Source organism: Myotis brandtii, unplaced genomic scaffold, assembly GCF_000412655.1.
Source record: "Myotis brandtii unplaced genomic scaffold, ASM41265v1 scaffold131, whole genome shotgun sequence".
Taxonomy (NCBI): Eukaryota; Metazoa; Chordata; class Mammalia; order Chiroptera; family Vespertilionidae; genus Myotis; species Myotis brandtii.
This window is the reverse complement of record NW_005354632.1, coordinates 5525438-5541959: the sequence shown is the minus strand read 5'-3', so window position 1 is coordinate 5541959 and position 16522 is coordinate 5525438.

The following is a 16522-nucleotide window of genomic DNA, read 5'->3' as shown; positions in this document are numbered from 1 at the left end:
AAGACAAAAGAGAAAAGTATGCTAACAAAGGTTTATCTCCATTAGAGAGTAACCATTTACCAAAATATGCTTATGGAGTTTTTAATAACAGAAAAGTGCGCATGTTGGAATGTTATTGGAAAGAAAGCTGGGTAAGAAGTTATGGGAGAGATAAAATCACAACTACATGAAAGTGTATAGAGAGGACAGGCTGAAAAGAAAGATACCCCGTGTTAACAGTGGTCTCTGAGCAGGGGGCTAGGAGGCTTCTCTTCCCTATGAGCTTTCACATTTTCCTAACTGAGGATACACGGCTGCAATCATGGGAACAAATTTAATAAAACTGGTAAATAAAAATTTTTGTAAAAATAAATTCAACTGAGGCTGAGAAACGAGGTGATTTGTTCAAGACCAGGCAGAAAATAAGTGGAAGAACGTAAAGCTAAGCGTTCAGACTAGAAGAAATGCCCACATATGCTTTTGACAGCTTCTCTTAGAGCAGTGGTTCTCAACCTTCTGGCCCTTTAAATACTGTTCCTCATGTTGTGACCCAACCATAAAATTATTTTCGTTGCTACTTCATAACTGTAATGTTGCTACTGTTATGAATCGTCATGTAAATATCTGATATGCAGGATGGTCTTAGGTGACCCCTGTGAAAGGGTCGTTCGACTGCCAAAGGGGTCACGACCCACAGGTTGAGAACCGCTGCCCTAGATTATTCAGATGGAACCAGTGTCATCTCCAGGGTCCTTAGAAGAGGGAGGCAGGAGAGTCTGAGCCAGAGAGAGCAATGTGAGGACAGAGCAGAGGTCAGGGTGATGGGACCACCAGCCAAGGAATGCAGGCAGCTACTAAGAAGGAAACAGGTTCCCCCTAGAGCCTCCGGGAGGAATGCCACCCTGCCCACACCTCGGTTCCAGCCCCGTAAGATTGATTTCAGATTTCTGACCTCCAGAATGGAAGATAATAAACTGCTGTTGTTTAAGTCACCACGTTTGTGGTCACTGTTATAGCGGCAACAGGAAACTAATACACTCGGTTTATCCCTGCTTCCCACACTTCCATCTCCCCACTAGTGAACCCCGCTGAGAAGCCAGGAGAGCAAGGGGAGGGCAAGGCAAGGATCTGGGGACGCGTGCCAAGGCCCGTGCAATCCTTCCCCACCCCGTGGGAAGCTCGTGCTCGAATGCACATCTGAAACTTATTCTTCTGAATGAATTTCATGTTAAACCCTAGGTATGTAACCCTTCCTGTTAAGTTTGTTTTCATCCAAGTGGGAAAAAGAGAGGCATGTGGAACCCTCTGCAGCCACAGGCACATGCATGTCATAAAAACAAGGCGCATCCTCTCCAGGTTCACTCACAGTCATCATTCTCATGCGAGCCACGGACGACATTTGGCCAAGAAGTCATTTTCATGAGATGGTCTGGTAAGTTTATGGACTCCGCTTGATTTCGCTTATTTTATTTGCATGTAAATCGAAACAGATGACATCAGCTTATCTTTCTCAAAAGCAGCACCGGTCTCAGAAAGCAATCTGCAAAATGAAAGTCCCAAAACAGCGAGCTCTGCCCGGGCCATCGGGTGTGCGGGCTGCTGCCCACCGCTGCCCCCTCTGAGCCATTCTCCCCACGACCTGGCAGCCCAGCCCATCAGCTCCGTGGCTGGGGGAAAAATGGGTCATTGCACTGGGACAAAAGGACATTCACTGCAAACACCGCAATTAAGAAAAGTTGGAACCTGGTTGGTTTCAAACGCCCCAAGGAAATTTGTAGTTGCAGAGTGTGTGTGCCAGAGGCAGACAGACCAGCCAAGCAACACAAGTCCACAGGCGGCCCACCAGGAGGGGACACGCTTAGGAATTCAATCAAGCAGAAGGAAGTGGCCGCCAGCCACTGATGGAGGGGACATGAGGCCTTGGGAGAAAGGCTGTTTTCTCCGTTCCTCGCATTAACTGAAACATCCTGGAACTGCCAGTCCCAGGACCTAAAAATAGGGCATCGCCACAAAACAGTCCATAGTGACTCTTGTTTGTGTGTTTTGTTTGTTTTTTAATCCTCACCGGAGGATATTTTTCCACTGATTTTTACAGAGAGTGGAAGAGAGAAGGAAAGACAGAGAAATATCAATGTGAGAGAAACCCATCGACTGGTTGCCTCCTGTACGCGCCCTGACCAGGGAGAGCCTGCAACTGAGGTATGTGCCCTTGACCAGAATCGACCCCGGGACCCTTCAGTCACCACACCTCAAAGTCATGGGACCCAGAGGCCGTGCACTTACTGCCCAGTCTGCTCAGACTCTCTGGGCTTCTGTGGAAGGAGAAGCCTGCCTGGCAGAAGAAGGGTGGTGCCCAGCCACCAGGGGGAGAGGGAATGACCGGGCAGCAGGCTGAAGCGGCTGAAAAAAGCAGCGCAGAGCAGCCCCTCCTCTGACGTGCACGGAAAAGTCCACACTCTGGGCTCAGTTCACCTAGTACGGGGCCACCAGCACCCCCAGGGACACGTAGACACTAACTCAAGTTCAGTTCATAACGCTTCCATTGTGCACCCATCATGAGCCACGTCTGAGTGCTAAACACAGACAACACTATAAACAAGGGCCACTCTCCGCTCAAAGTGCTGCCGATCGTGTACAAACCAGGTTGTCTGGGGAGAGCTGCTCTCCCCACTAAAGGAGCACACATTCCGCCCGGGCGGTGTGGCTCAGTGGTTGAGCATCGACCTCCGAACCAGGAGGTCACAGTTCGATTCCCGGTCAGGGCACATGCCCGGGTTGTGGGCTTGATCCCCAGTGTGGGGCATGCAGGAGGCAGCCGATCAACAATTCTCTCTCATCACTGATGTTTCTAGCTCTCTCCCCCTCTCCCTTCCTCTCCGACATCAATTAAAAATTTTTACTTTAAAAATAAAAGCTGAAGAACATTGACTATTCAAATTGTCTGCAAAGTCAGTCATTGTAGAAGTGTTAACCTAATGAAGAGAAATCTTCAAAGACAAATTCTCCAAATGTTGCTGCAGCCCAGCAGGGGAGTCGACGGGACGCTAGCCTCCTTCCTTAGCAACAATTTCTAAAGAGCCAGGCAGACGTTGCTCTGCGGGAGAAAACCAAGATGGGCAAGATACGCACTGCCCTGCCGAAGGCTGATTTCCGGTGTTCATACTACATGACGGCCAAGTGGAGCACAGCGAGAAAGCGAGTTATGCCAGTCCTGTTTGCAGCAGACGTCTGACCCATCACCGGGGTCCCCAGCTCCAGCCCTGCCTGGTCTGGCCCTGTTGGGAGGGGGGCGTGGCCTGGGGAGGAAACACACCAGGGATGGTGAGGGCCGAGGAGCGTGCAATACTTTCTCCATCGACAGCCATGCTCCCTTACCCCTCCGTTTCCTTCTTAACAGCTGGCCCCTGAGAACCTAAACTTAGCCAGGGCGAGGTGTAGGAAACTAGATAGCGCATTCTCCAGTTGGATAGGAAATACGGGGCTCAATGTGTTCAAGGTTAAGATTAATTCCTCACTTCCTCTGAATCTATTTTAAAAACAGAGCAAAGGAGGGCATGTGCTTTCTTCTAACGGAATGGCGGATGATCAAAGGGTAAGCATGATCTGTGTGTCAAGCCCTCCCACTGCCGTGGCCCTCTGCCTGCAGAATTTGAAAGTATATATATTTTATCATTGTGGTTAAAACTTGGTTACCTGTGTCTATTCAGAAAATTCAGCTGTGGCAACAGCCAGAGGAGTAGTGCATCGTGATTGGCTGCGCTGACATGACCCAGCAGAAGGAAAGGGGTGACTGGCTGCCTGGGGAAGAAAGGACTGGAGCTGCTGAAGAGTCGTGTTTCACAAGTGACATTCGAGGTCTATGTGCGTCAGACACGGAAAGAGGAAGGAGGAGGGTCCTTTTCTCCAGGGGGGGTTTGCCTGTGGCCCATGGCTCACTGGTCTCACCGCAGTCTGCCTTTGTCTTGCTCCGCTGAGTTGTCATCTGTGACATCCCTGTGCGCTACGGTTTGCCTGTGGCCCATGGCTCACTGGTCTCACCGCAGACTGCCTTTGTCTTGCTCCGCTGAGTTGTCTACAGCAGCCTTTGAGTTGCTCCAGACCCTATATGTCCGAGAGGAATACCCGTCACTCTACAACCTTTCAGTATAAAGACAATCAGCCCAGAAACGGGCAGGCCATAGGATTCTATCGATTCCCAACTCCATCGTCAGTGCTCCATCTAACTAGAGTGCCTTTTCCACCAAAGCGCTTTTAACTCGGGATGGAACCTGATCTGTGTCTGAATCGGGTGTCATTATCAAGACCATCATTCAATCATTCCTTCGCTTACGCTACAAATCCTTCTTAAGTTCCTCATAGTTGTTGGCTCAGCTCCGGACACTGCGGGCAACTGCTGGACAGGACACAGACAGCACCTGCTGGGGGTGGGGGTGGGGGCATACCCAGTCCAGGGAGACAGACAGTAAACATGGCATTTCAAAAACCAACAGGAACTACGGTGCCATGAAGAAAATAACACAGGACGGCGCACCCCTAGCTGCCGGGTGAGTCCCTCAGGTTGGTGTTCAGGGAAGACTCTCTGAGGAGGTGTCCTTTGAGGTGAGATGTGGCTGACAGGAGGGAGTGGGCCATGGGGAGACGCGGCAGACGTTCTAAGAGGGGACACAACAGGACAAAGGCCAGAACAAGCACAGGAAGTTCAAGGAGCAGCCAGCAGGCCAGCGGGGCTGGAGCCCAGGGGGTGTAGATGGAGGGAGGGCTGTCGGAGGGGCAATGCAGGGCCTTCCTTCCTGGTTGGACCTCTATCCTGAGTGCAATGGGAGAGCGGGGGCGGGGGCGGGGAAGGACCTCCAACAGGAGAGTGACAGGACCCGGCTTGAGTTTTTAACCTTCTGGCTGCCATGTGGAGGATTAGAGACAGAGCACAATAACGAGAACAGTAAGGAAGGGATTACGATATATAGATTCAAACTCTAATGTATATGGTTGGGTTTTTTAAAGATAACACAAGGACACTTAGAAACAAAAAGGACTCAGGGTTTTTAGATTAATTAAAGACAGATATGCTAAAAAGAAGAAGGGTTACCACTGATAATAAAAGATCCAGATTACTTTGTAAAATATGCTAAGTGACCATGCTGGTAGAATTTTCCTATAATCATTGGTTAAATAAAGTTTCAAGTCTTTTCTTTTTTTTAAATATATTTTTATTGATGTCAGAGAGGAAGGGAGAGGGGGAAAGAGAGATAGAAACATCAATGATGAGAGAGAATCATTGATTGGCTGCCTCCTGCATGCCCCCCACTGGGGATCAAGCCCGTAACCTGGGCATATGCCCTGACCAGGAATCGAACCGGCGACCTCTTGGTTCCTAGGTCAATGCTCAACTTCTGAGCTACACCTGGCTGGGTGTCTTTTCTTTTTTTAATGTATTTTTATTGATTTCAGAGAGGAAGGGAGAGGGAAAGAGAGATAGAAACATCATTGATGAGAGAGAAGCATCGATCAGCTGCCTCTTGCACACCCCACACTAGGGATTGAGTCCGAACTGGGGCATGTGCTCTGACCGGGAATCAAATCCCTGACTTCCTAGTTCATAGGTCAACGCTCAACCCCTGAGCCACGCCGGGCCGAGCTCAAGTCTTGAGACAGAAAGAGGGAATTGAATGTGAGAAGGTCTTAGATGAAGCATAGAAACAGATTTACATGTAGAAAGACAATAATCATTATTTCAGAATAATGATCACCCTAGGCATGGGGTGAAATCACTCTGGGTTTTCACCTAGACATGGAGAAAAACAGGAAGCGAGAGGAGAATACCAACCAGTCCTATCTCCCAAGTATTGTCATGAGCAGTATGCTTGGCTCATCCAGACAACCCAGCAATAATATGACTTACTAATAAAGTCTCTATCTTTGAGACTTTGGCTGAATTTAAACTCTCAAGTGCAAGATGTGTGTGTGTTTTAGAGATGACTTGAAATGGGAGAGTTAGCATAAAAACACCAATGTTTTCCTTCCTTGGAAACTAAACTTTCATCACTTTTAACGCTGAGATTGGGCAGTTCTGATGCCAACAATTCTTGGACACAGGGAAGAGCACTCACGATTCCCTTAGAAAAGGCAGAGGAAAGGCACTGCCTAAGTGGATATGAACTTGAATGACGTCCAAATTCTTTTTTCTGGGAAAGAAACAAAGCCGCTAAAAACTGGTACAAATGCGGAACGAATGTGACAGCACAGAAAACATCAAGACCAAAGCAATTATCCTTCAGTCTCCTAGCATGCAGTCATTGCTGTACCAGTTGGAATGAGATTTGACCCCCCAAAAATGGGAATTAAGCAATTTTTTCCCCAGAAAACTAGCTAAGAAATTAAGAAGAATGTGGAGGCTATGGTTATTAAAATAAAATTTAGCTCAAATCAATCATGTGTTTAAAAGAGAAGAGCAATTGTTTACAGATGTTCTCATGGGTGAGAAAAGGGCCATAGTCCACAATGACCTGAAGCACATCACATATATTTTTTAAAAAGAGAAAACCTACAATACCACAAAGAGAGGAAGGGAGAGAGAGAGTTAGAAATGAGTCTCAAGAACCTGAAGCACATCACATATATTTTTTAAAAAGAGAAAACCTACAATACCACAAGCTGTTCTCCAACTCCAACTATATTTTGATGAGTCTCAAGAAACAGAGGAAATGTACATGAATTATTGATTTTTTATGACATTGAATAAAAATCACTTATTTGTAATTTCCTTAAAGTGGGTTGGCCAAAATATCATGTATATATGTATAGGTTGTGCAGTCTAGGTTGTGGGTATATGAATGGGTATTCATTGGACAATTCTTTCTACTTTTCTGTTAATTTCTGTTAATTCTTTCTACTTTTCTGCGATTTTTTTATGTTAATCAAACAAGAACTATTTAAAACAAACTGTACAAAGGCGATATAATGCAAATATCCCATTAGTTGGTACCCAATAGAACCAAATATCATTAAGACTCTTTGAAAACTTGGTTAAAAGGCACTAATATAGACGGCTTTCTATCTTAGACTTATTAGAAGAGTTGATATTTTTTATTACATGATAAGAACTCAGACTCCTAGGAAATAAGGAGAGGGAATAAATTTATATTGTAGTCAATTAAATATAAAAATGAGTTGGTGTTTGTGTTGACACCAAATGAAGAGGATGGAAGTCTAAAACCAATAGGCATGTGCCCAGCTCTGTGAACAGTATCTACCCCCAAGGGAGTAATACTTGGGCAAGAAAAAGACAATTACACACAAAATAATTAGCCATGATAAAAACACAGAGCACCATGAACACAGACAATGTGCGGTGAAGGCCTGGGTGGAGGGAAGGGGGAGGCGGGAGCTAGGGGGCGGGGATCAATGGGGGAAACTAAGCAGGGCATCTATAATACTTTCAACAATAAAGATAAATTTTTAAAAAATCCAGAGTGAAATTAAGTACCATTATAGATTAAAATGCATTACAGATATACAGACATAGGGCATATCTGGTAGGCAGAATCATGGTCCCCCAAAGAGGCCCATGTCCTAATCCCAGAACCTGAAGCTATTTCACCTCCCATGACCAAAGAGACTTGTAGGTGTGATTAAGGGAAGGGTCTTGAAGGTTGGCCTGGATTGTTCTGGTGGGCTCGCTCCAATCACAGGGGTCCTTACAAGAGGGTGGCGGGAGAGTCAGGGACGCCCAAAGCAGCAGAGGTTGGAATGATGTGGGTGACAAGCCACAAAATGTAGGCTGTCTCCGGAAACTAGAAAAGGCCGAGGAATGATTCTCCCCTAGAATCTCTATAAGGAACACAGCCTTGCCGACTCATTGTATTTCTGTATTATTACTTTTCATCCTTACCCGAAGATATGTTTTTATTGATTTTTAGATAGAGAGGAAGGGAGAGAGAAAGAGAAACATCGATGTGAGAGAGAAATACCGATCAGTTGCCTCCTGTACGTACCCCAACCAGAGATAGAATGTGCAACCTAGGTATGCACCCAGACCGGGAATCGAACCTACCATCCTTTGTGTACGGGACAATGCGCCAACTAACTCAGCCATCTGGCCAGGGCCGACTCATTTTTGATTTTTCACTTCCAGAATTGTAAAATAACAGATTTATGTTGTTTTAAGCCACTAAAGTTGCGGTAATTTGTTACAACAGCAAGAGGAAACGAATACACCATATTGTAAATGGGGGTGCTGTAGCAATGAGGAAGGAGAGAAGATCAATACTTATTAAATACTAGTAGAGAGGCCTCATGAGGGAGATGAGACATGTGAGAGGCTCTAAAGCAGCGTTTCTCAACCTGTGGGTCGCGACCCCTTTGGCGTCGAACGACCCTTTCACAGGGGTCGCCTAAGACCATCCTGCATATCAGATATTTACATTATGATTCATAACAGTAGCAACATTACAGTTATGAAGTAGCAACAAAAATAATTTTATGGTTGGGTCACAACATGAGGAACTGTATTGAAAGGGCCAGAAGGTTGAGAACCACTGCTCTAAAGGCTGTGCTAGCCCAGCCGGTGTGGCTTGGTGGTTGAATGTCAACCTATAAACTAGGAGGTCACAATTCGATTCCAGGTCAGGACATGTCTGAATTGCAGAATTGATCCCCGTACGGGGTGTGCAGGAAGCAGCCGATCAATGTTTCTCTCATCGGTGTTTCTATCTCTCTATCCTATCCCTTCCTTTCTCTAAAATCATCAAAAATATATCTTTAAAAAAAAAAGACAATGTAGAGAGGAGCCTGAGCTATTCCCAGCCATCCTGGCTGAAGCCCCTGATATGTGAGCAAGGCTATTCTAGACCATTCCCTCCAGCTTAGCCAGCTGAGAGCAAAAGAACTGACCATCCAATCCACAGAATCCTGAGGAATAATAAATGCTAATTGCTTTAACTAAGTTTTGGAACTGCTTGTTATGCAGCAAAAACTGATACACTTCTTTCCTTGGATTCAGCATCCCAGGACTTAGGTGTCTGGCTCTCAGGCCAAATAAACTTATAACTATGAGTTAATAAGAAATAATATTGGATAAGTAAAATGGAGCCAAAATACAGTGAAATTTGACTTTCACCAAATTATGGTGAATAAAAGAGATGAGCATTGAGTAAAGACAGGAAAGGGGCATGAAGAAAACAGTATTTCAAAAAGATAAATCTACTGGGGGATGCAGTAACAAAAGTATAAACTGAAAACGGGGAGGTCATTGTGACATTTTTGCTACAATTCAGGCATGAAGGGGAAACACAAAAGGCCACTAGAAAATTAAAGCAAAAGGCAAAACTCTTAACCAATCGTATAGTTTATACTAGAGGCCCAGAGTAGCTCGCTTCCGCTTGCCTCAACTGGCCGCTCCGTCCACCGCCGCTTGTAGCTTGCTGCCCTGCCCTCCGCCACTAGTAGCTCGCACCCACCCACAGGAGCCACTGCTCGTTTGGTCGTGACGGCGTGACAGCCACGGGCCTTTTATATGAGAGATGATTTTATAAATGTAACTAATCATAGCAGAGACCCGTGATTGTTCACCATTTCGACTGCACTTCTGTCCTGCACCCACAGCTAGTCCACATTTCCCGGACTCCCTTGCAGTTCGGTGTAGCTATGTGACTGAGTTCTGGCCAATGTAATGAGGGCGAAAGCAATGCAACTCCACTTCCAGATCTGGCCCATAAAAACTTCCTGTGGGATTCTGTCCTCCCTCTGCCTTTCCTTATCTACCAGCTGAATGGACAGGATTCCCAGGACAGAGGGGAGGCCAGAGCCACAGAGTGAAGGAGACTAGATCTCCAAATGGCCACAGGGAAAGCTACCCACCAAGTAGAACTATCTGCTAAGAACTTGGTGGAAGCGAGAATTGAATCTTTACTGTATGAAGCCCCTGAGGTTGGGCGGTTTGCTCGACAGCCAGCATTTCTTACCCTACGGAATACAACTGTGCCACTTCAAGCCTAATGAGTTGTAATATCCTAACCAAAGAAAAGTGGTGGGGTGTTCCCTTTCAAAGCACGAGGGACTGGAGACAGGCCAAGTAAAATTGGAATCTGAATAGAGTGCAGTAAACACAATCTCAGACTTGCAAAGATGGAACTCATAACACAATATTGGAAGGGCTTATCTTACTAATAAAAAGCAAATGAGGCAGAGACGTGGCAACACTCCAGAGTAAATCAGGAAAGCCCTGGCTGGGAATCCAGGTTTCTGATAATACATGCAAATTAGAACGCATTGAGCTGAGGTTGGAAGAGAAAGAACACAAATTAAACGGCTGTGGGCGTGCTCCAGGGAGACCACGCTGGCTGGAAGTCACTGCTCTCCTAACAGAGAGGAAACATTCAGGGTAGAGTTCAATGGTACTAATGACATTGAGAGCTTCTGAAAGTCCCCTCTGCCTGGCTGGTGTGGCTCGATGGTTGAGCATCGACCTATGAACCAGGAGGTCACCATTGGATTCCCAATCCCCAGTAGGGGGTGTGCAGAAGGAAGCTGGTCAGTGATTCTCTCTCATTACTGATGTTTCTCTCTCCCCCTCTCCCTTCCTCTCTGAAATCAATAAAAATGTTTTAAATAAAAAATAAAAGTCCCCTTCTGCTGAAAATCAAGTGTCAGACTCAGTCCTGACTTGCCTTGCTGGTAACTTCATCTCTTGGAGGCCACAGGAAGCCACAGAGGGAACCGGTGTCCCAGGCCTAATTCTGAGAAAGAAGGGAATGCAGTTGGTGATTGGAGATGACAGAAAGTGACATGTCATCGTGGAGTCTTTTATAGAGGAAAGGAAAGCTTCAAACTGTGGACAATGTACCACGGAACCGGTGTCCCAGGCCTAATTCTGAGAAAGAAGGGGAATGCAGTTGGTGATTGGAGATGACAGGAAGTGACATGTCATCGTGGAGTCTTTCATAGAGGAAAGGGAAGCTTCAAACTGTGGACAATGTACCATTGAATTGAGAAGATGGGACACAGGATTATTTTAGAGTAAAGAGAGATCCAAACTGGCACAAGAGGGCTCAGATATTTTTAAAGTATGAAATTCTGGATACACAGTCCTGAATATCCTGTCCTTTGTGGGAGAAAAGTGGAGGTATATTTAAAGAAATCAGTAAGATTCCATAAAAGCTCTCTGATTCGCTCTGACTTAAAAGTACAGATTAGACACAGACATAAAACCTGGAATAAACATAAATGCAGCTGCCACTCAGACCTACATCCTCCCCACCGCTCTGGGAGGCTGCATCAGCTTTAACACTGAATATACATATTTTTTGGGAGACATCTGTAATTTATTGATTTCTAGACAGGGGAAGGGAGAGGGAGGGAGAGAGAAACATCAATCGGCTGCCTCCTGTACTCCCCCTACTGGGCATCAAGCCCGAAACCTGGGTATGTGCCCTGAGGAGGACCGAACCTACAACCTGGTGCACAGTTGGGTATGTGCCCTGAGGAGGACCGAACCTACAACCTTTCGGTGCACAGTATGACGCCCAACCAACTGAGCCACACCAGCCAGGGTAGCACTGAACCCTCTTTATGCCCAAGGGCTCCTTGCTCGTCGTCAGTAGTTGTAGTTCCAGACCAGCTGCTGCCTTGTATCAAGAAGGTGAGCCAGCAGATTCCTGACTGTGCACAACCGCACAGGGAAGGGGATTCTGGGAAGTTAAATTCCAGTTTAGCTAAGCTGACCTGGCACACAGCCACGACCTCATAACGGTGTGGCTCTACCCACCTCTCACCTGTCCATTCGAATCGACCCTGGACAGTGAGTGTCATCAGGAGAGGGTTCTCACATGCAATTCCAACCTTGTTGCGCTCCAACTGCCACCATCCCCACTCAAATTCCCCTCTGCCTCGCCATCACCAACAGCATCCAAGCTACACTCCTTTGCACAAAATACTAGTTAAGATCAGGTATGTGTGCAAGAGACTGAAAACTCAAAATAATAGTTGCTTAACCCAATTATACATGTATTGCTCAGATGGAAATCTGGTGGGTAGCCTTGGGCTGTAAGGATTTCCATGGCATCAGGGACCCAGCTTCCTCTCTTGTTCCTCAAGGTTGACATCGTTTTGCTTTTCAGAATTGAGATGGAGAAAGGGACAAAGACAAAAAGGATGCTCTCATTCTCCAGGGCCTAAGAGAGCTGCCACACCCAGCTTCAAGGGAGCTTGGGAAATGTAGTCCTTAATCTGAGCAGCTATGTGCCCCGCTAACATGTCTACTGCTAATTGAAGGAGGGGGGAAACAAATATTGGGGGACAATTAACCATCTCTCCCACCTGTGACATATCACCTGCCCCTGCAAACTCTTCTAACCTCTTTTCTACCCATTTACCTCTCATATTTTAACTGTAAAACTAGAATACTTGATGTTTCCCCCAACACTCCCTGAACTACCTAATTTCGTGACTTTGCACATGCTGTTCCCTTGACTGGAATTCCCCCTCCACTCACCTGCTGGGCAAACATCTATTTTTTCCTCCAAGAACTCATTGGTCATTTGCCGCAGGTGTTTTATTTCCTTACACACCTCCTGCCCTTTGAACACATACCCATTAAAATAATGATGTCATTGTAAGACTACTGTTTGTTGCACCATCGGTCTCCCTTCTTCTGAGTTCCTTAAGTGTGGGGACTCTTTTCAGCCCGGAACCTCAACAGTGGGCCCAGTATCCAATGCATAGTGCATAGGAAATGTTTGCAGAACGCAGACTTGCAGAGTGTACGGGGACTGATATTTCAATCAGTCCACATGCTGTATTTCTATGAAAGAGTCTGAAGCGGCAGGGCCTCCTATGGCTGTGGAACTGCGACACCGCTTTTGCTGTTTCTGGAGGAGAGTTCAAACCCTCGTAGACGAACTCAACCGAGAATGAATGGACAGTTCTGGATATCAGCCCACCGAGGTGTCTGGGAACCCTCCCGAGAGGGTGAACGGGCTGGAACTTTCCTAGGAAACACATCTGTTTGTGATATTCAGAACCCAGGGCACTGGCCTCATGAGAAACAACTTAGACCATTTCTCGCTTTAGCAAACAGCAAGGTCAAAGGTTGGGTGAGCAAATGGGACTCCAAGGAACTGTGCTGAGTAGTGCAAGGCCCGGGCCTGCAGACCACACCACAGCCATCATCTGGATGTCGCTCTGGGAAGTCCAGTGTGTCAGCCAGCACGAGGCCCGGTCCCCTTGCCAAGGAGCACCACATGCTCCTTCCCTGATAGTCCAGGTCCCTCTGCATCCGTTTGAACATCTTACTCAGGAAGTTTCAAAAAATCAAGAATTTAAGTCAAAATAAATCAACAGAAAAATGAATTGCATTTGACTGTGTTCAGTGCCTGGCACACACACATTTGACCTTGAGGGAATGAGAGTGCGTTCCTGTGGGGAAAGAATGCAAAACTGGAATGAAACCAAAGCTATTTTCAGGGATAGTGAGTGGCAAGGGCACCCCCTGTTCATCAGCTAGATGATCAGTGACCCAGAGAGGCAGCTGGGAGGGTGGAGGGACCAAAATGTTTTGTGTTTGTGTGTAAATTAACTGTAAGCCACCTCTCTATCTGAAGTCCCTCTCCTGCTTCCTCCCCACTCCCTGCATGATACTCCCACCCATGTAAGAAAGGACAGCGGGAGGGGGGGGGGAGTTAAGAATTCGTTGTTATAGTGAGAAGACCAAAAATTAAAATTATGTACAACATTCAAGGGTAGCAACAACAGTGGTTGAATTTCCTAATGAAGCCGTGATTCCCCCCCCTCTTCGCAGGCAGGTTTCAGGAGAGATCAGCCCCCTTGAGGATGATGTGAAAGGAGATTTTTCCACTGAGTGGGACGTTAGATGAAACTACTTCTGAGGTCTCTTTCAACTCAACATGGCCTTATTCTGTAGCTATTGATATTTCCTCATGGCTGAAATCTGAATTGTTCTATCTTCAATATTTCATTGTACTATTGATTTGTTTAAAGGGGGAAGAAGTCTCACCCATTAATTAAATGATCAACATAACTGGGCAATGACGATTGAATTTTTTCCCCCTCGACCTGCTTAAGGTCATGTACTCCCAGGCTCAGACTACAAGGGCTTCCTTAGCCAAGAAACCCAACCCTTTCCCCAGAGAGCTGCCCAGCCCCACCACCACGCCCAGTTGTGTGGCTTTTCTTCAGACATGTACCTACAAGACCAGGGAAAAGGAAAATCAATAGTTTACTGTCTCATAAGAAATGCTGCCATCAATGATGTTGGGGAGCTGGAAAGGGCCAAAGACAGTCACTGTCTAAGGACACACTAACTGCCACCAGAGTACCGAGAGGCCGGGTGAAATGGGGTTGTTCAGAAGTGAGGATGAAGGGCAGGAAACGTTGAGGACGTTTGGCACAGCAAAGGTTAATTGAAATTCAGCAATGGGGCAAATGTCTGGTCAAGTGATAGACCTCTTGAATTCAGAAATCAATACGTTCACAATTATAAAGCTGGCTGGCAGCAGAGACTGCATTAGCAGTAGAGATAACCAACAAATTCTTACACTGCCCAGTTGGTATGGCTCAGCAATTGAGCGTCGACCTATGAACCAGGAGATCACAGTTCAATTCCTGGTCAGAGCACATGCCCAGGTTGCGGGCTTGATCCCCAATGGGGGAGTGTGCAAGAGGCAGCCAATCAATGACTCTCTCTCATCATTGATGTTTCTCTCTCTCTCTTCCTCTCTCTGAAATTAATAAAAATATAAAATAAATACATTTTTTCATTGAAAAAAAAATGGCCCTGGCTGGATGCCTGTTTGTTGAAGCATCATTCCATATACCAAAAGGTTGCAGGTTCGATTCCCAGTCAAGGCACATACCTGGGTTGTGGGTTTGATACCCACTCAGGGCACGTACAGGAGGCAACCAACTGATCTCTCTCTCTCTCTCTCTCTCTCTCTCTCTCTCTCCTTTCTTCTCTCTCTAAAATTAATAAAAGCATATCCTCAGATGAGAATTTTAAAAAAAGAAAAAGAAAGAAAAAATGGCTCAGGGAAAATATAGTGTGTCTAGCTGGGATTGAGGGCTGTTTTTGTTTGTTTGTTTGTTTTGTTTTGTTTTTAAACACAGATACTGAAAAGAGGACATGATGAATTTTTTGTAAATTTGAAAACCAGATGAAACATATCGATCCCTGGGGGTAGAAGGGAGTCCTTACCAAAAATAACTAAATAAACACAAAACCTGGATATTTATACAACCATTAAATAAACGAAATCAACATTTTAAAACCTTCCCACAAAGAAAACCAGACCCAGAGAGTTTCACCGGCAAATTCTACCAAACATTAAAGTAAAAATAACTCATAAACTCTTCCAGAAAACATAAAAGAAACGCTCCCCAACTCATATTCTCATGCTACCATAATTCCATACCCAATGCAGACAAACACAGTACAAGAAAAAAACTGATCACCTAATCGGACTCTACTCATGAACATAAATGTAAATATCCCGAGGAAAATATTATACCCTTGAATCCTAAAATGCATAAAATGATAATGTAACATGATCGCGTTGGTTTTTATTCTCAGGAATAAACGTTTGACTTAGGATTAAGCATCAATTAATCTAAATGATTATTTCAATAGATGTTAGAAAAGCATTTAATGAAATTCAATATTCACTCATGATTTTAAAAACCTTAAGAAACTAGAAACAGAAAGTCTCTAACTTACTGAAGGGCATCTAAAAACAACCAACAGCCAACCATACTTAGATGTAGTGCTTTCAGCATTTCACTGTCGGGCACTGTCTGGCACAACACACCGATACCTTATTACCACTGCTTCTATGTAACATTGGACTAGCGATCTTAGCATGTGCAGTAAGACAATATACACCAAAAAAGGATTTGAAAGGGATATACGTGTCAATATTTACATATCAATACTTACTATCTACATCAGTGATGGTGAACCTTTTGAGCTCGGCGTGTCAGCATTTTGAAAAACCCTAACTTAACTCTGGTGCCGTGTCACATATAGAAATTTTTTTGATATTTGCAACCATAGTAAAACAAAGACTTATATTTTTGATATTTATTTTATACATTTAAATGCCATTGTTAAAGAAAAATCAACCATGCCCTAGCTGGTTTGGCTCAATGGAAAGAGCGCCGGCCTGTGAACTGAAGGGTCCCAGGTTCGATTCCGGCCAAGGGCACATGCCTGGGTTGTGGGCTCGATCCCCAGCAGGGGATGTGCAGGAGGCAGCCAATCAGTGATTCTCTCTCATCATTGATGTTTCTATCTCTCTCTCTCTCTCTATCCCTTAAAAAAAGAAAAAAGAAAAATCAACCAAAAAAACGAGTTCGCGTGTCACCTCTGACACGCGTGTCATAGGTTCACCATCACTGATCTACATATAAATCCCAAAACAGCTGCAAAGTATTAGAGTTAGTAACAGTTTATCAGGTGCTGTTTACAAAGTCCATATAACAACGTCAATTGAGGACACAGACACTGGGGCAGTGGGGAATGGGGAGGGGGTGTTGG